The following is a 27,791-nucleotide window of genomic DNA, read 5'->3' as shown; positions in this document are numbered from 1 at the left end:
TAGGCTGATAAACTGATCTCGGGAAGGGGGTCAACCTTTATAATGGTGTTGGTGACGTTTTTATCAGGGCAATATTCTAGTGTGTTAACTAATAATGGTGTGTGTATGTGTGTGTGTGTGTGTCCCTTCCTACTTTACCTGTGGCTAAAGGGATCTCTCTCAGTTCTTCTTACTGTTAATTTCACGTACGTAATAAGATAGTCCCAAAACTAGTTAAACACACTTTTTCCCCATGAGTCTTAATCTTGGCAGATTCATACTATTTTATCATATAAAATAAAGCAAATAAAATATCTTGAAACAGTCTTCATGTGACAGTTCAGGGTAGAAGTGACTCTTCGCTGGTTTTGGAGCCTGGAGGGTTAATGATGAGGCGAGGCTGTTGACAACCGGAGGTTTTTCAAGTCCTGGTTTTCCTGGAGTGTTCTCCACTTCTTACTTTGAATGAATGACCTGAGTGAGAATGCTAAGATTTTCCTTCTTAACCTTACTCCATTCAAAAACATACTGTTACAGATACTCCTTTATGTTAACCTGATTTTAATAACATTCAGGTATACAAGCTGATCAAGTCTGATATGATAGGGTATGAAAGTAACACACCAATGTAAAAAGCCATCTGGAATGATCTCTTTCTGTGAATTTTCCCAACAGTTGAGGCACGTTTTTAAAAGGCTGTTTTAAATTTAAGAACATTTATCTGAGAATGCCTAATTGAGAAAAATATTGCATTGGTAAATTGCTCTGCTCCAGACAACTGCTATTTCTTCTTCAGATTTAAAGTCCCAAATCACAATCTGTATTTAAGAGCTTCAAGTAGTAATTACCTCTGTGTCCTTAAAAGGATCTGCCGGTTTCCCTGCAATCTTTTAGAGGGTGAGCAGAGCTATATCCACTGATAACCCAGCTGCCGAGGAACTGAGTAAAGCCGGCTCCAAACTTCTCAGCTGTTGACAGGCTTGACTTGCTGAGAACACTGGTTAAATATAGCACTCGCGAGCTCAGCTCCTCAACAAAGTCATTGCTCCGACAGTGTTGTGAAGGGAGCAGAAGAAGAGAAACCTAATCTCAGAACCCAACAACACCTAGCAACAGTTGAAAAAACTTTTAAACAAAAGTCTGGGTGGGAGATAGACACCAGCCTCCAATTTCTGCTGATCGGGATTTCAGGGAGAAGAAGCTGCTTTCCCCTTCCCTCTACTCAGTTTCCTGCATGACTTCAGCTGTTGGCTAGTCCTAGGAAAGAAAGTGGGAAAAGCTTTTTCCTCTGTATTCTTTTGGGCTGGATAGTTTTCCAAGACTCCAGTCTCTCTGGGGCTGTGGGACAAGCCACTGGGTTCTTCAAAGGATAAACTACCTCCATAAAGGACATACCCTTGGTTAAACAAGCTGCCGTCAGGTAAGACCAAAATAAACAGCTATTTACTCTCTTAAATTTCTGCTTCTGTCAGAGGAGTGTTCTCTCAGATTCTGTGTTGTCGGATTCCTTTGATTCTTACTGTCTCCACTGTGTGATAACACATTTAAGGAATTATCATAATCATTGTAGATTATTTTGAAAGAATCAGTAGCATCATCTCTCTCAGAATTATACCAATTCCTTTTTAAGCACAAAGGTTGTTACGATGTTTTAATAGCCATCAAAATATTTCTGCCAAGTTATCATTCTTGAGCAGGTAACAGAAATATATGGCAAAGGACAACTTCACAGCTCCTTTCACAATTAAGATGGCTAAACAATGGAAGAGATCTTTTCCCTAGGAGCAAAATAACGTTCATTTACTGAAACCAGCTGAGCAGCTTGTGTGGTAGAGGAAAGTCCTGCATGGTGTTTGTGTTGCTGTACTTAAGACTTGCTGCTATCTGCTTCTCCCTTTGCCTGATTCTCTGATTACGCTGGTACACCTTGTGCTGGTTCTGACCTGGTTACGTTATAGTCACCCCAAGTGCTTCTGACTGGGCACAAAATACGGCTGCTATTAAATCACTACTTTTGCAGTTGTTGAATAGAAACTACTCAGGACAATGTTATTTTGTGATTTAGAAAAAAATAAACTGACTAACTGCTTCTGTATAGATAAAACAGATGCTGCTTTTTAAAACTGAAATAGAATCTATTAGAAAAAACTTCTTTCTAAAGTTGTATATATGTGCATATGAGTGTTTACGATAGTGTGAAGGAAATCCTCCTTTTATTTTTTGGTATATTGTCTCCCCTCCCATGAGTTGCTATGCAGTTTTATCAGAATTGCTTAGAGTGGTCGATTTCACATTGATTCTGACAAAAGTTGTGGCTGAATGTTAGGATATGGTTACTGATACCTGGTGTCTATAGTTGGGCTAGATTTGCATAAATTTGTTCCTTTAAATGAACATGATAATTTGAATGAATATTCTAATCTAAGGATAATATAAAAGAAGATACAGATGTACATTTTAAAGGGAATTATTTGAGTCTATTTTATCAACTTAAAGAAAGAATTTACCCAAGACCAATTTAGAACAGGTGGTTTGTTGACAAATAAGAATGTATCAACCCTTTCAGTAAATGTTTCTATTTTAAGAAAAATTAATTAAAGCTTATATATAGAATTTTCAGGAAATGGAAATAATACATACATTTCAGTATGTACAGTGCTTCCTAATTCTGATTGCACAATTAGTTTATGAAGTAAATGAAGCTAATCATATGTAATGAATGTATACACATATAGTGCAAAATGCACTTTGGTAACCTTGGTATCAGAGAATGAAACTCCTGGTACTTTAGTGGAGATGAAGTATCTTCATCTTGAAAAAGTTTTGAAAAGTCAGAACTAAATGCTTTACATTTTTCTTGTTTTTATCTCAGGAAGGGTCACATTGTTGGCTTACAAATGTATGTGTAAGGCCAAAGTCTGCCATTAGTTCTAGGCATGTAATTTCTTTTGGAGTCTGTGGAACAGTGTGTAGATAACTGAGTACAGCATTTGGCTCTGGGTGAAAGCCATGTTTCCTGATGAATTGATTTCTGAGTAGCATTGTCTTCATGGCTGTAAATTTACCCCTGAGAATCAAAAATAGCTCAGGTTAGACCATGTGCTTCCCTCCGGTATATGAACAATCAAACCCTCCATGAGCCATGTAGATTCTCTTCTCTTGTTTGCTCAAGTTCACATGTCTGTGTTATTTTGAAATCTCCCCTTTCCCCTTCACCACAAGTATTGTTAGATTCCATCACCATGTCTCCTACCACACTAAAGCCTCTTCCCTTCACCCTCTGTCTGGATTGAAACACCGCTGCTCCCCTACTACCCCTTACTGCCATCCAGACCATCTTGCCCATGACCACAGGGTTAATTTTTCTACAACATTGCTCTGCTTGTTTCTCTTACTCTTCAGTTATCTTCTGGGACTCCTGGTTGCTGCCAAATACCTAGGCTGGGTATTTTGAAAACCTTCCATCATCTGGCACATACTTAACTTTTCCAGTTTCGGCTCCCACTACTCAACAACAAATGTCCTTCTGCTTCAGATAGTTCAGATTTTGGACCATTCTCCAAACACATGCACAGTGCACATTTCAATGCTACACCTCTGCCTGTTTCATTCCGCCTGCCTGTTATACATTTCCTCCCCTTTCCTAGAGAGCTTGTCCACTCTTTAAAGCCCAGATCAGTGTCTTTTACTTTCACAATGATTCCCTGACCTTACCTTTTAGAAGTGATTCCTTTTTAGACAGTTTGGTGCTCTATCAGAATTAAGGTACTTTGGGATAGGGTTTGTGTCTTTAAATTCAGAACAGTTTAATGAAGCAATTAGGTGCAAAGCATTGTCCTAAGCACCACTTGGTTTTAGAGCTTTTTATCCCTATGCACATTGTGGATGTTCTATTAACTTTTTTGGCTTTAGATTTCTGATGATGAGTACATGAGAAAGTATAAATAAGTATAAAATCAAGAAAAGCAACTATTAAGTGTGGTTAATAACTTTTTATCTCAATTTCTCAAGACAAGTCTTCATAGTTTTATTGTGCACAGAGAAGTTACAAGTAATTCTAACTACACTCATGTACCTGATTGTGGAGATGGTGTACCTTGAGAATGAACTAGAAAGAACTATATATATACTGTATATATACTATATACCTGCTTGTCCTGTGTATGCATCTACCTATCTAAATGCTGTAACTCATATGACTTTTGTCATCTTTTGGTACCAGATTAAATTTGTAACTACCTTTGGTATTGTTCATTTAAATCATGGCTCCTTTTATCTGTGGGTCATCATGGATTATAATCTGTCCTGGAACATTAAAATATTTAAATAGCGTATTGTGATCCCTTTTTCTTTTTTTCCCTAGATATTTGAAATAGAGACATTTCTCAGATTTATTTTTAATCACTCATGAAACCTGTAGCCTTACTGTGTGAGATAAAACATGAATTAGGATTTTGAGGCAATTTTTTTCTGTGTCCACTGAAAGAAAATTCTCTTTATATTTTAAGAGAATTATATTTTAAGATAGCCAAGGAGGGGGCGCCTGGGTGGCTCAGTTGGTTAAGCGACTGCCTTCGGCTCAGGTCATGATCCTGGAGTCCCGGGATCGAGTCCCGCATCGGGCTCCCTGCTCGGCAGGGAGTCTGCTTCTCCCTCTGACCCTCCTCCCTCTCATGCTCTCTGTCTCGCATTCTCTCTGTATCAAATAAATAAATAAAATCTTTAAAAAAAAAAAAAGATAGCCAAGGAGGTTAAAATTACTCTTCTAAATGTGTTTAGCAAGAATTATTATGGGATTTTCCCAATGAAATTTGTGAAATATTCAATATATTCATTTAGCAGTGGTTTTCCTATGGTTATATTTTTAATTTATTTTTTAGAAGTGAAACTTGGTGGCAAAATGCATATTCTAAACTAATGCTGATTGTGTTTTTCTTTTTTGGAAGATGAGCATTTCTTCATAAAACAGGTGCCCTAAGAAATAGGATTTTACAGAGCTTGCTTAATCCATATTTTTACTTATTTTTCTACACATGTGGGTTTTAGGAAAGTAGCACCTTGGGAATTGAGGGAGAAAGCTTAGATTGAGATTTATTTCAGCAGAAAGATTTAAGAGAGAAAATTGGTAACAACTTGTTAGAAGTATGACATCTAAAAGACTGCAACATAAATTTGTTTATACATTAATTATTTTTAACATATATAGCAATAGGAAGATATGCTAATATAATAAATTTGTTTCCTTAAATCTGAGTTGAAAATACAACAAGGATATTGGTATGAAGGAGGAGGCAAGGAAGGCTTGCAGCACAGGCAGGCCAGATGGCCTGGGTTCAGATCTCTGCTCACTATGACCCTGGGCAAATTACTCTCTATGCCTGTTTCCTCATCTGTAAAATGAAAATAATAATACTATCTTCCTCATAGAGGGGTTTTGAAGATTAAATGAGTTAATAAAACTTAGTTGCCTGGTAGACTTTTCAATAAATTTAATCTATTATTGCTTTATTATCACATCCTAAATGCAGTTTTCTGTTTATTTTAATCTTCATTGCACACAAAATTCTTAGACACAGATAGTCTGTGAACTCAAGTTCGTAGATCATAGGAAAGGCAGAAGAATGTATTGTTTAAATGTGGAATCTTGTTTGGGACATACTTTGCTGCTGGGTACTGTAAGCACACATAGTTTGAACGCCAGCCAATCATTTAGCATGGAATTTATGTTTCAAACCCTCCCTTATCACTCAGCAGCCTGCTGTCTTACAGAATCATTACTAAAAAGGCTAAAAAATCACCCACAGCATAGACTGTCCTATGGTTTCTATATTTGCACTTGGAGATAAAGTGTGTTTATACATAGTGCTTGGGTGTCTTTTTTATAGCCTACAACACTGGGTAATGTATGACAATGGAGACTTCCTCCTCTATAGAAAATAGACTGTTAAATTCATCATTCTTTATTTCTTCCCTTAGATGTTTTGTTTTGTTTTACTAACCTAGTAACAGATAAAAATGAAAAGACCAAAAAAGGTCATCTCATGCTAGCTTTAACCTTAACCAAATGGAAATGGATTCTTGCTATTCATCATCCTTAATCCTATTCATTCTTCTTAAACATGACAAGTATATTCCAAAGCAAACAAAAAAAACCCTGTTATATCATAAAGATGTGTGTGTGTATTATGGGGTACTCACCATTCTGTATATATAATTTAACAAAAATATTTGAAACACTCTTATAAACAGGGAAGTTTCTTAGTAGCTTTAGCTCTAACCAACATTATGCCGGGTAGTTACAGCTTCAACCTGACCATTTGCTTTATTTTTCCCAATTGAAAGGATACGTTTCTAAAAGATGAGACAAACTGGGTTTTAGAATTGTCATTCTCTAATGAAAACCTTGCTATAGAAAGAAAGAAGGAAGAAAAGAAAAAAAAAAAGAACTTTTCCTGGCTTTACGGAATACGTTATCAAGGCTTTAGGACAAAAATACAGGAACCTCAGGAAAATATATTGGGTTATGTTCTTCTTTCTCCTTAAATGGTCATTCTTGGTCTTTGGCTAATCAGAGAAGGGAAGAGGCTACAGGCAGAATTCCCCTTTCCCTGTGGTAATAGTTGAGGCAGTTTGATTTCCAAGGCAAGGCAGGAGTTATGGAAGAACTTAGAATAAGGAAAGTCAAACATGAATTGAACAGCTCTTGCTGGCTGCTAACCAGCTGATTGCAGAACTTGAGAAACTCCCAGCAGAAATGAAGTAACAGGACATTAACCAGCACCCCAGTCCCTGAGAACTTTGCTTAAGCCACAGCAGCGCTGGAAAGTCAAAAGAAGGTTGGTGTTGTTTTTCCTTTTTGGGAAATGGTGTCAACGTGCATAATACCAGGTGATTTATGTGTTTCTGAGGTCTGTGAAAGACAGACTAAAAATTTTTAAAACAAATGCAGGATTTATCTCAAGTGATCTGACTTTGATTCCTTGAGGTTCAGGGATTTTTCTCTTTTTGCTTTCTTGCTTAAATTCTGTCACCTACCTCCTTTACCAAAGCATAGATGAACATGATTGTTGCTTCACTGGCCAAAGACCTTATAGGTCTAACCTTGAAAATAGTCTTTTTTTTTTTTTTTGCTTTTGCAACAATTGTAACTGCAATCTTCCCAAGTTACTTTGAAGAAATGAATTATCTGCTGCTTATCTTTGTAAGAAAAAGGTGTAGGAAATCCATGAAATGAACTCATCAGAGTTGGCCGAATGCATTCTTTAAAAAATGATTTGCTGAAGATTTAAAGCTGAAAGACAATTTGATTAAAAACAGTAGACTGTTGACATCACTAAGACAATCAAATTACTGCCAACTTGCCTTGTTTATCTAAAAGATCTTTGTAAAAATAAGATCTTTACACACATACCACACACACACAGACACAAGAGTCATAGGTGATATGGTAATAGGGATAAAAGGATTTTATTTTTTTTATATCTCTTTAATACACTTCTGTCTTAAGTAACTCATTTTTGAGGTACCACAGCACAACAGGAAAGGAAAAGGCATCGCTGAGTTCATAATGCTATTTCAGTGTGGCAGCCTAAGTCCATGAGGAAATGACAGCCTGGGCCTGTATTTGGAGGCTCACAGTTACTGTGACGACAGCACACACTCCTGGAAAACAAAGATGGTCTGCTTGCCAGGGTGAGCCAAGAAGAGTTTTGCCAGCTCAGATTTTTCCTAATTATTCTGTAAGTCTTGAAATGTGACACTGGAGATATTCAAGGCTCTTTGTGTTTCAATAACTGTTTAGTAAGTGATACATGCTTGGGCAGTTTGGTATTTGGATGAGGGAGGGGCCTCACACATAAGCTTAACTTTCACATGTTGTCTTGATAGATATCATCTTCTGGTTTGGACATCACCAAACCAACTGCTTTGATCACAGCCTGTTGTTTGTTCTGGTACATAAGGAAGCCAGCTGCATTGGTAGAATTCAGTCCTCAGGGGCTCCTCAGTTTTGGATCCCATATCTCCACCTTCTATATGCTGTTTATTGTGGAGATCATTGCCCAGCATACCAGGTGTTCTTATCAATGACTGTGCATCTGAATCCCAATTCTTTTTTTTTTTTTTTTTAATTTGACAGAGAGAGAGGGAGCACAAGCAGGGGGAGTGGGAGAGGGAGAAGCAGGCTTCCTGCAGAGCAGGGAGCCTGATGCGGGGCTCAGTCCCAGAACCCCCGGATCATGACCCGAGCCGAAGGCAGACGCTGAACAACTGAGCCACCCAGACGCCCCCTGAATCCCAATTCTTATATGATGATATAATACATAATATAATGGTAATAACTACATATAATACAAATCATCTATATAATATGTATTATATAGCTATATATAATTATTTTGTATCTATAGATGATGATAATACTAGATAGCATATACTGGAGATTATTCTGTGCCAGGCATTATGCCAAGCATTTTACCTGGATGATTTTATTTGCTTCTCATAACAACCCTATGAGGCACTAGTTTTATCTCTGTTTTATGGATTAGAAAAATGAGGTTGGTAGATGGTAAGTAACATGCCCACTGGTAGGTTGGACGTTCAAACACAGGCAGTTTGACATTAGTCAGCCCATATTTTCAACCACTTTCTTGTAAGGTAGGCAGTTGTTCAAGGAAGACATTCACAGAGGTGACTGTGAGATGTTTTAGTGAAAGTTGTAGGATGTGACACTGCAGGGGCTCAGACTTTTCTCCCAGATCCCAGAGTAGAAACAGAAGCTTCAGTGGCCCCTGGAGTTGGGCAACCCAGGAAGAGCCAAGCCTGGGTACTGGAATGCAGAAGCTATTCTTCCACAGTTATTGATGGGGCAGTGTGGTTCTTTTTTGGGAGTGAGAGGGAGAGAGAGAGAAAGAGAATCTTAAGCAGGCTCCACATCCAGCACAGAGCCCAATGCCAGGCTCAGTCTCACAACCTGAGATTATGACCTGAGCTGAAATCAAGAGTCAGATGCTTAACTGACTGAGCCACCCAGTGTCCATGGTTCTTGGTTTCTACATTGCTGAGTTGATTCCCTGGGAGAGGGTGGCATGGAGCATTTGCTTTTGTGAGTTATTATGGCTCTCTTGTAGCCAGATCCTTTAAAACCATTGGAGTTTTGGTCTCCTTGTGTTGCCTCTGTTGACAACTCAGAACCCCACCTTCTGTTGTAACATTCAAAATGCTCTGCAGATCTCTGCCTTGGTCATTAGCATTCAGTTTGTTAAGTGGGTTCAAGAGGGAGTCCTACAAAATACTTATTCCAGGTGTTGGTAGCAGTGTTTCCTGAAGGTCTTTGGTGGTGCATGTACATTGGTTGGAGGAGGCAATGAAGAAGGGAATAGAAGGTCTCATTCCATGTAAGAGCTCTCATAGGCTCCCCCAAATTTTGCTTAGGTAGTGAGTTGTCAACCTGGTACCATGTTGTTCCTTCAGAAAAAAAAGGAGAGTTTGCTATAGTTTAAGGAAAATTTTCTGATACTTTCAGACAGTGGTTTGCTACTGTGATTAATAGCATGAACTATTTTATTGGATATTTTATTTAATTCTTTTATCTTTATTAACCAAGAATGACTACTAATGATGCTAAACGTCTGATCACTTGGATATAATTAAAATTCTTGAGTTTCTATTTACATGTATGGCATTTAACTTTTGGATTATCTGAAGTAAAAGGAGAGCAGTTCTAATAAAATTTTGATGGAGCAGATAATGCTTTGCTTTTTCTTATGCCTGTGTCCATAAATACTCTATGCATCAAATATCCAAGGTGATGGGATTGAATATTCTAGGAACTTGAGTGTTTCATGTGAAGTGAGCACATAACAGAATGAATCTCCACCCTCTGAAAAATTTTATTCTATGAATTGAAAACAGTATCTTGTCAAAAATATATTAGCACACCTTGCCACCACCCCCCCGCCAACATACACATCAACACTCATTACTGGTCAATACACAGGACTTATACCACTGCTTACCTGACATGCTAAACATCTTGAAGCAAATATACTCTTTGCTCTGTGTCATAGGTTTATTTAATTCAAAATAAAGGTAGTGATATATTATATTTCATCAAGTCCCTCTGTTTCATTCACATGGTCTCCCCTGATTTCCTTCTAACAAATAAACTCAGAACTTTCCTTATGTCATTTCTTATCTTTATGTAAAAGGGTGCAACAGTATCAAAGGAGGGAAAGGATTAGTGTTATATCTATTGGAGACAAAGGACTGTTGGCTTCTGGAAGGTTTTTTCTTCTTCTTCTTTTTTCTCATTCAGTTATTCTAAATCTCTCTTGGCAACAAAACTGATATGGCTCTTAAGTGAAAGATATTAACAATTTATCATATTAATGCAGGAGTTTTCTGTCAGAGCTCCTGGTTCTCTTTGTACTTCTGTACCTGGTCTGATTTCAAACAGGAATGGGGACTCCGAGTCTCACATTGTTGATGATTATACAGCTTTGGTCTTGGAGCCACCCACACCCAGCAGGAAACTGGACTCTGAGCTCACTTGGAATTATTGGGTCATCTAGTCTTGAGGCTCTCAACACTCCCTATGCATCAGGATCAGCAGGGATGTTCTAAAAATTCAAATGTCTGGGGCTATCTCCCAGAGGTTCTGATTCAAGTTGACCTGACTAGGTTTTTGGAAGCTTTTATGTGATTTTAATGTGCATCCAGGGTTGCAAACCAGTTATCTAGTACAACCTCATCACTTAAAAGAAGATAGTACTAAGATGAAGAAAAGAGAAGTCACTTGGCAGAAGTTACAAATTCCAGTCTATTACCCTTTTTATCACATGATCATAAAAACAATAAAGTAGCTAATACGTAATGAGTGCTTTCTATGTATTAGGCAATAGCAACCCCATGAGGCATATATTCATATACTCTACATTTTATAGATAAAAAGGCTGAGGGAATTGCCCAAGGCTCTCCAAAAGGCAGGTGGCAGATCTGGGATTTGAGTCAGGCAATTGGACTCCTCAGTTTGTACTCTTTTTTTTTTTTTTAAAGATTTTATTTTTATTTTGAGAGAGAGAGAATGAGAGAGAGCATGAGAGAGAGGAGGGTCAGAGGGAGAAGCAGACTCCTTGCTGAGCAGGAAGCCTGATGTGGGACTCGATCCCGGGACTCCAGGATCATGACCTGAGCCGAAGGCAGTTGCTTAACCAACTGAGCCACCCAGGTGCCCCCTCAGTTTGTACTCTTAATCTCTTCATTGCTTTGCTGTTCTGGAGCTAACTCTGAGAATATAAGGTGTTGAATGGTAGCTGCTTCCTTGTGTCAGCATCAGTAGTCTTGTGGCAGCTGGCCTTGGTGCTCTGATAACTAAGTGAGCTTTCTGCTTGGCTAAAGATTGGGTCCTTGCTTTCTCTATTTTCCCAATAAGTGAGTCAAAGTGGAAGCAACCTGTTCTCTTAGACACTGTTCCAAGGTGCTCCATTTCCGCAGTGGATTTGTTTCTATATAGTGTCTTTCCTTTCCCTTGTGGACTGATATAATATCTTCTGCCTTACTTTTGGGCACATAAATTTTTTTTTCCAGTGGAAATTCTAACCACAAACTCTAGTCTCCTGTTCAGACATTTGACTTTTCCGCTAGTTCTGTGACTTTGGCTGGGTTCACTATTTTCCCTGGGATTCCCCTATCTGGACTTACATACCACCCCTTAACTTCTCATGATATCAGCAACAACAGGAAGGGATTAATTACTTTACTTCTTCTATAGCAGCAGGTGCAGTGGAAATAAGCTGGTCTGTCCTGTGCAACTCACTGGTCCCATGGTCAGTGAGTTAAGTACCATGCAGACCTTTTAAAGTCTACACTTTTTGGCAGCATGTATAAAATTAGTTTTCTGGTTGATTCTGTAAGTTTAAAATTCTACAGAAGGATTTTTACACCTAGGGGAAGATCTATATGCATTGTCTGGTTAAATCATACCTTACCAAGATGGAAATCACCAATGGCAAGTCCTGTAACAGAGATTATTCTAAGCATTAGAAACTAAACAAAAAGTGAGAGATTATAATTATCCTGATTAATATTTATGTGTAAATTTTAAAAATTAACATGATAATAGATTCAGATATGAAGGGTTGATTTTTAGAATCACATTGCACAAAATAAGTGCTCAATAAGTGTCTGCTAAATTGAATCCATTAAATGTGGGATTGAAAAAAATAAATGTCTTGGAATTGAGAAAGAAAACATTACTGACAAGTTTCCATTGATTGGATTGAACATTTTTATAAACATGGGAATAGCAATCAGTAACCATGGGTGATTATCTCTCTGCTTTTCAGTATTCTTTTTTAACCTTATTGGTCACATATTGCTTTTATAACAACACAAATTAAAAATCAACAAACATTTACAATGTCCATTAGAGTATCAGAGAATAACCATGAGTGGAAGCTGGACTCCAGCTATGATTAGCGTGATATAGATGTCTTTCCAATAACAGACTAAAACTCTTACTTTAAGTATAGTGGTATAACGGGGCACCCGACTGGCTCAGTTGGTAGAGCATGTGGTTCTTGATCTAGGGGTTGTGAGTTCGAGCCCCATATTGGGCATAGTGATCACTTAAAATAAATAAATAAATATAGTGGCATAAGACAACTATTGACACAAGTCTAATTGCAAATATTTGCCCCTCATCTTTTCACTCATGTACTGCAAAACTCATGAAAAAAACATAACCAGGCTACTTATTGTGGTTTATTAGCTGGACATGTCCTCATCCTCAGAAATCTATTCTGGAGTTAGGATTACTCCACTCCCCAACAAGTGGTGAAACAACAGCTGCTATTTAATAAATGTGTCTGCTGACAGCCCCAGCTGATGAATATCCTTGAAGTTCCCTATCAGCATCAATACTACCTACATTACTCCAAAAGGAAATATTGATTATAGTTGCTTGATTTTGTCTTCATTTCACCATAGCTTTCTTCCCTGCATCACTTCCCCCAAATTCCAATGATGCTGTTATTTACATCACCATTCACATCTTCCAGGGAATAAAGTCCCAGTGGAACACATGTGTTCCTGGTGATGTATTGCAATGGAATCTCACCAAAATGAACACGTGAAATGCTGAGCTCAAACAGAAGAGAGGACAAGGGAGAAAACCAGATGAAAGTGACTTGTGGTTTCTCGGAAAGTGAAGAATTTTGTCCTTTTGAGAGAGAGAGAGAGAGATCAGAGGAAAAAACAGAACTCTTGTTTTCCCATATAGTATGAATGCATAGTTAAAATCCTAAAACTTGATTTATGTCTGGATTACTTTAATTTCTGTTCCCAAACACTTTCCTAGGAGTTGGACTTCTACAGTACTAACACTAGTATTGTGTGAGAATTTAAGAGGATTTGGGCTGTATGAAAGGAACTGATTATAGAGTGAGATCCACTCAGTCTGCTTATCTTGAAAAACATGTTTTGGGCTCAATCAGGCAAAGCCCATGTATGGAGCTGGAAGAGGGACTGGAGGTGCTGAACTGGGAGCAGGTAGAACACGGGATCCAAATGGTATGGAATTAGATGATAAAGAGTGGTCCAAGTTAGCGGTGGGCATCCGAAGGTCTAACCTAAGGTTATGGGGTGTCCTGGCAGGCAGGTAGAGCATGGCTGTGTCTGACAGGCCGAGAGCCAGGCTTTTAGCAAGCCTGTCAGTAGGACCAGGGAGGAGAGCACGGGGCTGGGATTCAGGGACAGGATAATTCTGGAGTAGTCCTAGAGACTGTGAGTGAGATGCCAGAATTGTAATGCAATGTCAGAACAACTAAGATATGCTAACTCTGAGGGTACTGTGCTAGAGGATTTTGCGTCCCTCCCGCTTCACATTTAGTATACAGTGCTTACCCATTCACTAAAGATTTATTTAGATTTATATATGTCAGGCACTGAGCTAGGGATTGGGATACAATAGTGAATATTATATATCTCTACTCTCTAATAGGTGCTACAGGTAAAAACAATGCAGCAGAAACGAATGTGATTAAAAGTTTCGAATATCTGATTTGTCGCAACAAGTCCACATAGCTTTACAAATGGTGGGCAACTCATAAATTACATTCTTTCTACTTACACGATAATTTTAATGTTTTTTTAAGAATAATGTGATGAAGAGAATGCACTATATACATATGTTTTCATCATACTTAAATCTGTAGTGGCCACAATGAGCCAGCCAAATATGAATCTTGTGGGCTAGAAAATTCTTTACTTCACCACCATCCACACTCTGAGTATTCTTTCAGAACAGTGACCACTCTTAATGTGTCTAAAAGGGGGGAGGATGACTACTTCCTATAAAATTATTTGCTTTAGGGCTTTCACAAGCTTGTGTACTTTGAAAAATACATATATTCAACACTTCATTTCAAGTGCCTAACTGCTGCTAGAGCAAGAAACCCGAGTGAATAGCCAGGAATTTTTTGAAGTGCAAGTTGGGAGGATTGCCTTACCACATATTAAAATAAATTTTGAAACCACACTCATTAAAACACTTTGGTGGTGGTGTCAGGATCAGTTCATATCCGATGAGGAGATCAAGGGAAAATAATAGAAAGACCAGAAAAATAGACGCCTACATATAAGAAGTTAGGGTTGGGAAGGAGAGGCATTTCAAATCAGAAGAAAAAATATGGATGTTTCAATGCAGGTTGAAATAACCGGGAAAAAAAAGAAATTAAATCTCTACATCATACCTTTACCAAAATACATACTAGACGCACCAAAAATGTAAGTGTAAAAAAATGAAACCGAAATACTTGAATATAGATAGATAGATAGATAGATAGATAGATAGATAGATAGATAGGGGAAGATTTTCTTAAATAAGACAAAAAAGCAGTAAAACAAGACTAAAATATTTGACTCTATAAAAACTGAAAACTTTTACACAGAAAAAACTTATCTCACGAGCCAAATATAAACAGCAAGCCAGACAAAAATACTTTTGACAAAAATAGCCAAGGACAAATATTCTTAATATAAAGAGCTCTTTTAAATGAACAAAAGAGTTACAACAACAGAAAAGGGAGCAAATGATATAGATAAACAATTTATAATATGTGAAAAGCTATTTAACCTCACTGATAATTACAAATTCAAATTAAAGGAAGGCAGTATTATTTCAACCAACCAAGACTCTAAGGAATCCAATACCCAGTATGGCGAGGATGTGAGGAAATGGATGCTAGCTACATGCTGCTGATGGGAAAATCAATGAGGGCAAGCTTCCTGAAAATCACTTAGACAATATGTGGTAAAAATCCTTATAATCAGAAGAAAAATAAGGTCACTTCCATTTTGAAAAATAGAAGAGTCAAAACACATGTGATGCATTTTGAGAATGTATTGTTTCTCTTCCTCCTATTGTTCTCAAATATTGTCTATTGACTTCTAAAAGTTTGGCAGACCTAGAGGCCCTTATTAAAAAAAAAAAAAGTGCACATATTTCTTCCTCAGTAGCTTGATAGGATTTCCTAGGAGAGACCTTGCTCCATTAAGAGTTTTTAGAAACAAGGCTCCTTAGTCCATTTTGCCCATCATTGAACTGCCAAGTACATCTTGATGGCAATGTATTTCCCGAGTAATGTTATTATCAAAACCTAAACGGATAACCAAAATTGACACAAATATGATTGGATCGTGAGGGTGAGAGACTAAGTAGCGGATGAAATGGGGGAAGGGAGCAAGGAATTTCTTGCCTTTGATCACTCCTTTATGAGAGGTAGGGAAGCTGAGACCCAGAAAGTTTGACTTTCTCAAGGTCATGTAGTTTATTAACTCAGGTATATGAATTCACAGATGAGGCACAACCAGTATTGCGTAGCATATCTTCCTGGAATTTAGAACATGAGCTGTCTTGGGTTATTTCCCAAGATAACTGTTGTGTAAGAGCTCAGGATTTCTCTGTCTTATCCCGCCTCTGGCACACTCCACACATTGGGTTTTTCAGAACATCAGCAACTTACTACTCATCAATTCTGTCTGTCATTCCAGGAGGCGGATGGAGGCTGTTACAGAGTGGTATGTGGTGTGCATGAGTCCTCTGAGGGGTCTTGTGAGGGTGGTACATCCTGTGAATGATGCCCAGCTTCTTCCCACTGGTCTGAAAGCAGGGACATTTTGTGAATGCGTAGGGAGCAGTGATGTGAGTGAAATCTCACCCAAGACCTTGTGTGCTGGCATTCTTGTTCTTTCTTCTGGGAAGTCCTCTTTTGGAGGAAGTCACTCCTGAAATGTTACATAGAGTGAAGGCAGGCACTAATCATTTTAAACCAAGCTGATTATTGGGATCATCTTTTGCTGTTTGGTCATGCAAGATGCACTGAGATGAGCGGTGGTGCTTATCACTTTGGTTGTCCTTTCAGGCATTCTTTTTCATATACTGGGCTTAAGTGAAAGAGTTCCCTTTACTTCTCTCAGACCCACAGATAAAGAGGAGTGAGACCAAACATTACAGGCATACGTTTATTGCACTTCGTTTTGCTCACTTTATTGCTTTTCACAGATACTGCATTTTTTTTTTTTTTTACAAATTGAAGGTTTGTGGTAACCCTGTATTAAGTCTATTGGTGCCATTTTTTCCCAACAGCATCTGCTCACTTCATGTCTTTATGTCACATTTGGTAATTTTCACAATATTTCAAACTTTTTCATTTTTAGTATATTTGTTACGGTGATCTGTGATCAGGAATAATGACTTGCTAAAAGCTCAGATGATGGTTAGCATTTTTGTAGCAACAAAATGTTTTAAATTAAGATATGGACATTTTTTAGACATAATGCTATTGTACACTTAATAGACTATAGTATAGTGTAAATGTAACTTTCATATGCACTGGGAAACCGAATGACTTATTCTCTGAGAAATATACACCTTGAGGGAGGGACCTGCCATTTCTTCTAGATTGTTGTACAACAGAGCAGAATTTGAAGTACAAATTACCATTCAATATGGGGATCAGAGCAGATGCTTGGGAACTGGAGGATGGTCTGACTTGACTAAATCTTCTCAGTTTTTTTTTTTTTAAATAGGCCCCATAACCAAAATGGGGCTTGAACTCATGTCCCTGAGATCAGGAGTCACATATTCTACAGATTGAGCCAGCCAGGTGCCCCTCTTCTCAGTTTTTTATATTTGTTTTTCTATTCTGGAATTTTCTACTTTAAGGAGGAATAATGTTTACTGCATTAAGAGGTTGGAAGAACATGGTGTGAGTACCATGATTATAAGGGGTGTTTAATATACTCAGAAAAGGTCAGAATCTTGGTTACATAAAAACCTCAGCTAAATTCAAAAAAATTTTCCTAAGTGCTGTATTTTAAGGAGCATTATAAATTGTAGGTTTAAAATATGTATGTGGAATGGATTGAATACAATTTTCTAAAATATTCTTGAAAAGATTCTATATAATGATGGTGTGAAATTACTTTTTTTAAACCCAACTTAATGTCCTCACTAAGAATGGTTGATTTATTTGTTTAATTTGGTTCAAACCAGACTAAAGGCTACATATAACCTCCTATGCTGTGTATGATCTGGACCGAACTATAGAAGCAGTTGTCTATGTATTTTTCTACTTAACAGCCTGATTAAACTGAATGGCAAATTAAAAATAATATCATATTGAATAAGAAAACGTTGGTCATTTTAAACCTTTTTTAAAAATTTTATTTATGTATTCATGAGCAACAGAGAGAGAGGGAAGCAGAGGCAGAGGCAGAGGGAGAAGCAGGTTCCCCGTGGAGCAGGGAGCCCGATGTAGGGCTCGATCCCAGGACCCTGGGATCATGACCTGAGCCACCCAAGAGCCCAACGTTGGTCATTTTAAAATGGCTTAATGGATTAGTTCATATGGCCAAATAGATAAGGAATATTTCATTTAAATTCAAAATTCAATAAGGTATTCTCTGGAGGTCATGATGCCAAAATTGTATATATGTATGTATGTATAGCCTACCTTCTTCAATAAAAGATTTAAAAGGTTATCATATAGATTTGGTAGGGATTACTATGAATTGTTCCAAATAAAACTATGATGTTGCTATATTTTTATTTTTTAACTAAAAAATGAGAGATTTATTTATTTGTTTGAGAGAGAGAGGGCATGCACGGGAGTGGGGAGGGGCAGAGGGAGAGAGAGAGAATCTCAAGCAGACTCCCTGTTGAGTGTGGATCCTGACATGGGGCTCGATCTCACAACCCTGAGATCATGACCTGAGCCGAAATCAGGAGTCAGATGCTTAACAGACTGAGTCACCAAGGTGCCCATAATGTTGCTATATTTCTAAATAAAACATTTCTTGGCTAGCAAATGCACAGACATTTAGCTTTCTCCATAATACATTTGTTTTGTTTATTTTTTAAAAAATTTGATACAATCATGTACTTACAGAAAAGTAGGAAGTATTTTTTTTTCCCCTGAACCATTGGAGAGTAAGTTTTAAACCTGATGTCCTATCACCCCCAATTCTTTAGTGGACATTGCCACAAACAAGGCTATTCTCCTACATAACTATGACACAAACATCAAGATTAGGAGATTAACATTGATACCTTACTACCATCTAATGCTCAGGACATGTTCAAGTTTCCCAGTTGTCCCAGCAATGTCTTCTATAGCAAAAGGATTTACTTCTGAATTAGATATGGCATTTAGTTGTGTCTCTTTAGTTTATTTAATCCTGGAACATTCCACTAGTTCTTCCTTGACGCTTTTGAAGATTACGGGCCATTTATTTTGTAGAATGCCTCCTCATTTTGGGTCTGTCTCATGTTTCCTCATGATTAGGTTTAGGTTATGCAGCTTTGGCGAAGCATTTGTTTTTAATGCCCCAAAATGTCTTCTCTGATACCAGAATTATAACTTTATTGACACAAGAAGGCTATAATCTAAATTTAGATTTTCCTATGATTCCATCCTCTGTAACTTTAACATCATTTTTGACCTTTATGTAGCCTGTTTTGCTGCATGAGTTGTCGTAGAAAGGGTCACCATTTACTGCCTTTGCTGGTCTGACTCAGGGTTTCTCAACTGCAACATAACTGGCATTTTGTGCTGGATAATTCTTTGTTGTGGGGACCTGTCCTGTATGTTGTAGGATGTTTACCTTTATGTATCATTAGCCTCCATCCACTAGATACCAGTAGCCCTTCCTGCTCTAAGCTGTAACAACCAAAAATGTATTTAGACATTGCCAAATATTCCCGAGGGGTGAAATTGCCCCTGGTTGAGAATTCCTGGGGTAGCACATTTCTTTTATTGGTCTGACTTCTGATGGTATTCAAATCCTCCTGAAACAGAAACAGAATACTTTAGGCAATTTCTTTTCTTTTAATTGAGTTCCATCTTCTTTTAAATCCTACCAGAATATTCTACCACATTCTAACAGTGGTATTTTCTTTAAATACTAAATATGCATAGTTCTAACTTAGTTTCCAGTGGGCCCTTGGCAGCACATGAGACTTGCTTGACGTAAGGTTCCAGAACAAGACGTTTTTGGTGTTTAGTTCTCTTTAAACAAAAGCAGATACCTCACACTTTCCTCCATTGTAAATGGGACTTTCTAATTCCATTGTTCTCTTTGTTCCTACTACAAATCCAAGCAATTCCTCTAGTACCAAATTGGTAAGCTTCCTTGCAGCGCCTGTAGTATTTCAACAATGAATATTTTTTGAGATAAAACCTAGATGTAAATGTAAAAACATTTAGCACTTATTGTTTGGTCTATACCTTTTAGCAAGTAATTATTTTCCGTTCAGCACTTTGTTTTATACCTTTTTGTTTGTTTGCTCATTTTTAATTTACTGTTTTGTAATCCCATCTCATTGGAGGCTCTTGAAGGCAGAGATATACCTCCTTTGTGTTCCCAACAATCCTGACATATGGCTAAACTATGTGGAGTGAATACTCAATAAATATGGGATTCAATTCAACTGCTTTTGCTACAAATGGTTAAGAATTGAGTATTTTAGAATATGATAGATTCCCACCAAGCTTACCTCTAGAAAGTACAGAAAAGGAATTTAAAAACGTAAATCAACTTTTCTAGAATTTTATATTTTTAGTCATTTGCCTTAATATTCTCATGAAACAAGTGGAAGAAATATCTATTCTCTCAGTGGGAAGGTGAGCTTATTTCATGTAAATGGTGTTAACATGGTTAATGCTCTACCTGAACTGTCCTACTTTGAGGAGTTCTTTTCTCCTCCACAGTTTTTTCATTTTGTGAACAAAATTGTGGCCAAGTGTCCCTCAACAATTGCAGAATATATATGTCAGCACTTGAAAGTTACCATAACAACCATCTGGATTTTTCTCTCACTTGGTAAGTTTGGTTAATTATAACATATTTGGTTTTTTTCAAAAGCAATTTTTACCTTTCAGCAAGTCCAGGGTGCTCATTTTTCTGTTGACTGTAGAAATGATAAGACATTTCTCCAAATTTTGACAAATATAGAGATCATATAAGATTTAGTTGTTATCATGGTCAAATAGTCAGAAATATATTTTTCCAAGAAAAAATAATTTTGTTTTGGGTTTAGTGGGGAAAAAACACTTTACTAAAATTAACTACTAATCCAAGCAATTCTTCTAGTACCAAATTGGTAAGCTTCCTTGCAGTGCCTGTAGTATTTCAACAATAAATATTTTTTGAGATAAAACCTAGATGTAAATGTAAATATGTTCAGTTATTCCAAATGCCCAGTAAATAAATCAGATGAAATTCTTTACAGTAATCAAGTAAGTAATCAAGTTGGTAAGATCAGCAAGTAATCAAGTTGGTAAGAAAATCTTTTAAGAGCATACTGTTGTTTTTAAAAAGATAGGAATAGCTCTTAGTATTTTAATAAACTTAGAAGAACAGATATATTCTCCAAGATGGTTTTTTTTTTTTACTTGCTATGTAGCATTATGCAATCTTAAATACAAACCAGTATTGTTATAAATATAGTGATTACAGAAATATATTTCAGGCAGGCTTGGGGCTTGGGCTGGTTGGCCGGTGCCGAACCTGGAAAATTGACCCACCATTCACCTGATTTTGCAGTAAACTCAGAAACATGACAGAGTTGTCACCAGTCATACCTGTGCACATGCAGGTACTCCTCTAAGACTCCAAAACAGAGATTGGAAGAAATAGCACATTGCCAAGTTCAGTCTTAGGCTGTATATTTATTTTTCTTTTGTCTACAACTCTTCCAATATTTCCCTATCTTTGTAATTAAAGTTTACATTCCTAAGGTAAGGGAGTGAAAGCAAGAGGGTATAAAGTACCTTTAGAGATAGCAAATGGAAGCATATTAAGTGACCCCAAAAGAGCTGAACACCTTTAGAGGGGTCAAAGACTGGGAAATTTGGTGCAGTCACTGGGAAAGCTTCTGGGGGTCCTGCTCTGCACAGCAGTCTTCAAGCTCTTCAATTTCTGAATTCTTAACTTACGTAAAGGAAGTTAAAGGCCCATAAATCCTTTGCTTGTCCTTATTAAGATCTTTCCAAAATTAATTCCAAAATTAATAATCATATTTGAGGCCCTTGTGGTGATTAAAATTTCTCCAAGAAACTGTTGTATTAAGTCAGGGAAAGCACTGAAGATTCAAGTTCTACGTATATATTTGGCTTTTGTTTATTATAAATGGAAATGGCTTTTGAGAGAGGCTCCACTATTTTCCTTTAAATGTAATATAATGAACTCAGTACTTCCATTTTAATTTTAAAAATCAATTTTTTCTTATCACTTCTCCACTGCTGATAAAGAAGTTTTTTTCTTAAAATTCCATTGGATATTTAGTCATTTTCATTTGGATTTTGTTTTCATTATTCATTTATTTGACACATATTTTTAAGGACCTACAGTGTTATGGTATCATAAATAGGCACGGTGGGGATAACAAAGCAAATGCAGATATCATCCTTCCTCGGGATCTTCTATAAAGTTAAAAAAACACACATCATCTTCAGTTGAATCAGTTTGAAAGTAGACCTTATTTCATATCCAGACTCTACCGACTGAAAAGGCGTATGCTCTACTGCTCCCACAGTCTTCCCTCTAGAGTATAGACTTTAATTAGAAAGGTGGAAAAATGTTAAAGATGTAATGAGAAAAGAAAGGTAAAAATATGGTTAAGAGACTTTGAGATTTGGAATGTGCTCTTTCTTTCAATCTCTGTGGGGCTTGATGGGGTTCTGGGAAGAAGTAAGATTTATGATGTACTTTATATTATGTCTCTGTGACCAATATATGTGTTGTGGAGATAATTTGATGCTTTTAGTTCTTTAAATATTGCTTCTTAAATAAATCCATTCAGTCCATTAACCATAGTTAATGTTTTCCCACTGGTTTGCACATGTCATACCTGAAGACCAATATAGACTAACAGGGAAGGATAAAGAAAAATTAGTACATTCATGAATTATTCTCTGTTCTCACTTTAGACAAGTTAATTTTCCTTAAATTATCAGGTTCTGTCTTAATCATAGGCCACTTGTGGTTATCAAGAAATAAATGTTTATATGTTTGGACTTCACAGTTTTACATTTCACACTAAAAGCCCAATTCAATTCATCCTTCAACACTCTATCACAGAACAGTCAATGTGGGAATCAAAATTCTAAAAAGTGGATAATTCTTAATTATAAAACTTTTCTTCCAATAAATATTGAACTAAGATTTGAGAAAGACCATTCTGTTAAATTAACATTCAAATGTGATAATTGCATTAAAAGGGTGACTCTTGTTTCCAGAGTAATCATATTAGAAATTACAGAGCATTTATGTCTCAGCATCCTGGATGGGTAATTCAAACCTCACTCGAAAAACAGCCACAAAAAATATAGGTCCACCCAAGATTACCTTTCATTTTTTAAGACCAGAGAGTAAAGGATATGGTGTAATGTGAAGTTTCTTTCGATTCCCTAGTACTATGAATGAAAGGAAGAAATGGCTTAAATAAGGGAAGAAATATCCTAGATTATATGAAGTCAGTTGTTTCACTGATTTCACTAGTTTATAGCAACTTTCCTTGCAATGCTTGATTATAACTTCATCACTTATTTTCCACATGTATGACATATATTAAAGATAATTTGCACATGAAAAATAATTTAAAATTACCTCAGCAATAGATTCTCCTTATTAAAAAATGAGAATTTAACAGATTAAGCTGAAGTACTCTTTGATTATCCCTCTCTCCACTGCCTTCTACCTTAGTCCTCTCTGCTAAAAATGGTCACCATTAACAATGTGTAATATGCTTCCAGACCTTTCTCCATGGGGATAGAAAAGATATCTCTGTGTGTGTATATATTTTAACATAAGTAGTGTATCTGTCATTTTCCTTATCAATATGGCTTAGACAATTTTTCGTGTTTGTACATGGAAGTTCACTTCATTCTAGAAAATTGCAGCATGATCTTCCATAGAAAGGGTGTACAATTATTTATTTAGCCATTCCTCTTTTTATGAATATTTAAGTTGCTTTGAAGTTTTCATTGTTACAAATAACATTGCTGTAAAGATGGTTGTCCATGTCTGCTTGGGCACAAAGTTTAAGTGTCTCTCTGAGGTAGATATTGACGGTAGAACTTTGGAGTGATGAATTATACAAAATGAACTCCTAAGTGCTTATACTTGTTTCTATATTCCCTGAACATCAAATACTCACTGAAATTGAATTTCCTCCATTAAAGTGAAGTTGAACACCAGTTTATATGAATCTTGACCATTTTTATTATTTCTTCTGTAAATTATTGTTTATATGGTTGGCCCATTTTTCAATTAGATTGGTTTTTCTTTCTTTAAATGATTTGTTAATTCTAATCTTTTGTCATATATGCTGCTTGTCTTTTTTTAAAAAAAAGATTTTATTTATTTATTTGAGAGAGAGAGAGAGGGGCAGAGAGAGAGGGAGAAGCAGACTCCCTGCTGAGAGAGGAGCCCAACTCAGTGTTCGATCCGAGGACCCCAAGCTCATGACCTGAGCCTAAGGCAGACGCTTAACTGACTGAGCCACCCAGGCACCCCTGTTGTTTGTCTTTTAACTTTTAAAGTGCTTTGGTCATTCAGGTATTTAACTTTTGATGTAGTCAAAAGTTATTTATAGTCATTATATTTACTTTTAGAACTTCTGCTTTTTTGGTGTATTATTTCAGATGGCTTTCCTGACTCTAATCTTAAACATATTTGCCTACGTTTTCTTCTAATAATTTATCATTTAGAAATTTAAGTCTTGATTACAATTTTGTGAGAGGTATAAGGTAAAGATCTAACAATTTTTTCAAATGGTTAGCTAGTTCTTATTAATTTGAAATGCTATACCATTTTTTTATCAATGATTTGAAATTCCACTTTTATCATGTTTCATATATATGAATATATAGGTACACATATACATACATGCATATTTATCCACTTTTTTAAAAAGATTTTTTATTTATTCATTTGACAGAGAGAGAGAGAGAGCACAAGCAGGGGGGAACGGCAGGCAGAGGGAGAGGGAGAAGCAGGCTCCCCGCTGAGGAGGGAGCCCGATGTGGGGCTCGATCCCAAGACCCTGGGATCATGACCTGAGCCGAAGGCAGACACTTAACTGACTGAGCCCCCCAGGTGCCATATTTATCCTCTTAACAAAAATGTTAGGTTAATTCCATGGTTATTCCTTATTTTACAGACAGGGAAAATGAGGCATAGAAAATTGGAGTAACTTGCCCAATGACACATAGTCAGGTAGTGGTGGAATAAGAAATTAAACCCAAGAGTCTGGATTTTATAGTCTGTGATCTTAACAACCACAGTCTATAAAATTCCTTTGTATGTGGATCTGTTTCTGGACTCTATTCTGTTCTTTAAACTACTTGTATGTTGCTGCATTAATATCATGTCTTAATTACCATAGATTTACAATATGTTTGATATCTATTAGGACAAGTTCCTTCTTTTTGTATTTACTTTTTAAAAAATGACTTCAGTTATCATTGTTCATCTAATCTTATATATACATTTTAGAACTTTATAAGAAATTCTATTTGTATTTTGAGAAAGATTACATTGATATTAATATTAATTTGAAAAAGAATTTACATTTTAAAAAATATTGAGGTTTTCATCTATGAATGTAGTATATTTTTCCTTTATTCAGGCCACCTTATTTTTTTTCAGTTAAATTTTGTAATTTTTTTCCATAGAGGCTTTATTTCTATTAATTTTATTCCTAAGGACTTTATATCTGTCATTATTGGGAATGTGGTTTTCTCCCCAGTTACATTTTTTTTTAAGATTTACTTATTTATTCTAGAGAGAGAGAGAGAGAATGAGTCAGGGGGGGGCGGGGCAGAGGGAGAGAAAGAATCCCCAATGAACACAGAGCCCAAGGCAGGGTTCGATCCCAGGACCCTGAGATCACGACCTGAGTTGAAATCAAGAATTGGATGCTCAACCAACTGAGCCACCCAGGCGCCCACCGCCCACCCCCCACCCCCCAGTTACATTTTTAAAAAACCACTGAGGTCAATGTATAGCAAAGTTGTTGACTTTTTATGCTGATTTTGCATCTTGCCATCTTACTGAACTTCCTTCTTAGTTGTAATAGTTTTTCATTTGATTATGTCCTATTTTCTAAGTAGATTATCATGTTTTCTGAAATTAATAGTAGTTTGTCTCTTACTTTCCAATCCCTATACCACTTAATATAGTTTTACTTAATGCCATTGGCTAGGATATCCAGTCTGATGTTAAATAATAGCAGTGGCATTCTTGTTTTGTTCCTGACCTTAAACACAATATTTACAATATCATGTTTGCTGTATTTGGAGGGGGGGGTGGATAGATACCTTTTAACAAATTAAGGAAGTTTCTTTCTGTTCTTAGCTTTCATACACACACAAATACACACATACTCTCACATATATATCTCCAAAATTGAGTTATTGGGATATCATTTAAATTATTTTTTCCTAAATCATATGAATTATGTTAGTGAATTATATTGGTTGTTCACTATTAGAAAAATTTATCTTTGCATCCCTGAATAAACCTTGCCTGATCATAATACATTGTTTTTTAAATAGATTGCTGAATTTATTTTATTTAGCATTTTTGCTTTGATGCTTGTGAGATTGGCTTATAAGTTTCTTTCCTTATGAAGTCTTATTTTGAATTTTCAGAAAGCTTATAACACATACCTAAGTGGCTTGGTAGCTTCTCATATTTTCCCATTCTTGTTTGTTTAAAATATGCTTTTTAGTTTTTAAAAAGCATTGCTAAGAGTTGCCTATGAAATACCATGGGCCTGGTAATTTGAGGGAGAGGTTATAAATTTGAATACTATTTCAAATGTTTTCTGCCTTTGTTGGATTGATTTAATTTTCTTCTATTATTTTTTTCTGATGGTGTAAAAATTAGAAATTGTATTTGTGTTTTTCCAGTAATTACTATTCAGCAGCTAAATATGCAGCACATGCAGCTAAAATATATTTTCTATTAGTATCCAGAGTTAATGTCTTTCTACATTCACTGAACAAAACAAAATTTCTATACGTTTCAATTTTACTTGAAGGATTTCCTTTCATTACCATTTCCTTCCATGTTGAAATTATTTGGACTTTTAGTTCTATGTTACTATTTAAAAATTTTTTATCATTGTAAAAAATCAACACTTAAATAGAATTAGTAATATAATTTAACAGATTTCTTTTTCACCATTGCTTCTCAGAACTTCCTTATTAACATATTTATGTTTTATTTTGGATGACATAATTATTTCAAAGAGTTATTATAGATGGCAAACTTACTGTTTCCTTCATGTTTCATTTGCATTTTGAATGATAGTTTGGTTGGGTATAAAATTATGGGTTTAACATTTTTTCCTTGCTCTTTTGTTTCATTCATGCATTGTTAAGGAGAGTCTCTGTAAACTATTGTTTTTAGTTCCCCCCAATTTTTGGATTTGTTTCCTTTGTTCTTGGTCTTCTGAAACATTAATATAGTGTTTAAGTGTGGGTTTTAAAAATTTATCTTGTTCCACATTTGGTTAGTCCTTAAAGTGTGACTCATGTCACAATATATCACACTATACTCCTAATATCTCTTTCCTTCATTATCCCTAATATCTCTTTAGGAACTCTAATTATATTGGTTATTAAATATTTGAGTGTATTTTACATGATTCCTAACTTTTATTTTATACTTTATATCCCTTCATCACTTTTTATTGCATTTTAAAAGAATATTATGGCCTAATATTCCAGTTCAGCAATTTTCTTTGACTATTCTGTTATTTGACCCACTTACTGAATGTTAGATTTCAATGATCAAAATTTTAATAGTTGTACTTTCTAACTGATAATTTTTTATGGATTTAATATCCTCTCAAATAGCTCTATGGATATGAATTATAGTTATTCTAAAGTCTTATCCTAACTTCTTTATTAGTTTTGGTTTCTAGGTGTAAGGCAAAGAACTCTGTTTTATCTCTTTTTAATATTATTGGCCTTTCTCCAGGGCTTAGTGATTCCTAACTGAGTGTTTTCATAGCTGAGTCTTCTTGTTTGGCTGTCTGTTCTCTGCATTCCTGCAGCTGCTTAGAGGCAGGGGCAGGATATGCTGCTGGGACTTGTGTTTCAGTCTGTTGTCAAGAGCATGGGGTGGTATAGGGCTGCCACTGGGCAGGGTGCTTTGGAAACTAGCTTCTGGTGAGTGAGTGGATGTCTCATTCCTCTTAGGTAGCTCCAGCCATCCAGGGTATCCAGGATGCTCCTTTA

The 27,791-nt window shown here is 36.3% G+C and overlaps 1 protein-coding gene across 4 annotated transcripts in view; it reads left to right on the top strand.

Moving 5' to 3' along the window:
• Window positions 1–898: 898 nt before the first annotated feature.
• Window positions 899–27,791, top strand: part of FILIP1 (filamin A interacting protein 1) — a 171,724-nt gene continuing 144,831 nt past the window's right edge. For 2 of the 4 annotated variants that reach the window (XM_031024241.2, XM_081828558.1), the window contains exon 1: window positions 900–1,399. The gene's annotated coding sequence lies outside the window, so the exon portion shown is untranslated. Of the gene's footprint in view, window positions 1,400–27,791 lie in introns of all 4 variants that reach the window. The other 2 variants (XM_081828557.1, XM_006729780.3) reach the window with 2 other exon arrangements.

Source organism: Leptonychotes weddellii, chromosome 8, assembly GCF_054177405.1.
Source record: "Leptonychotes weddellii isolate Sample4059 chromosome 8, ASM5417740v2, whole genome shotgun sequence".
In the NCBI taxonomy this organism is placed as follows: Eukaryota; Metazoa; Chordata; class Mammalia; order Carnivora; family Phocidae; genus Leptonychotes; species Leptonychotes weddellii.
This window is presented reverse-complemented; position numbering and strand designations above follow the sequence as displayed.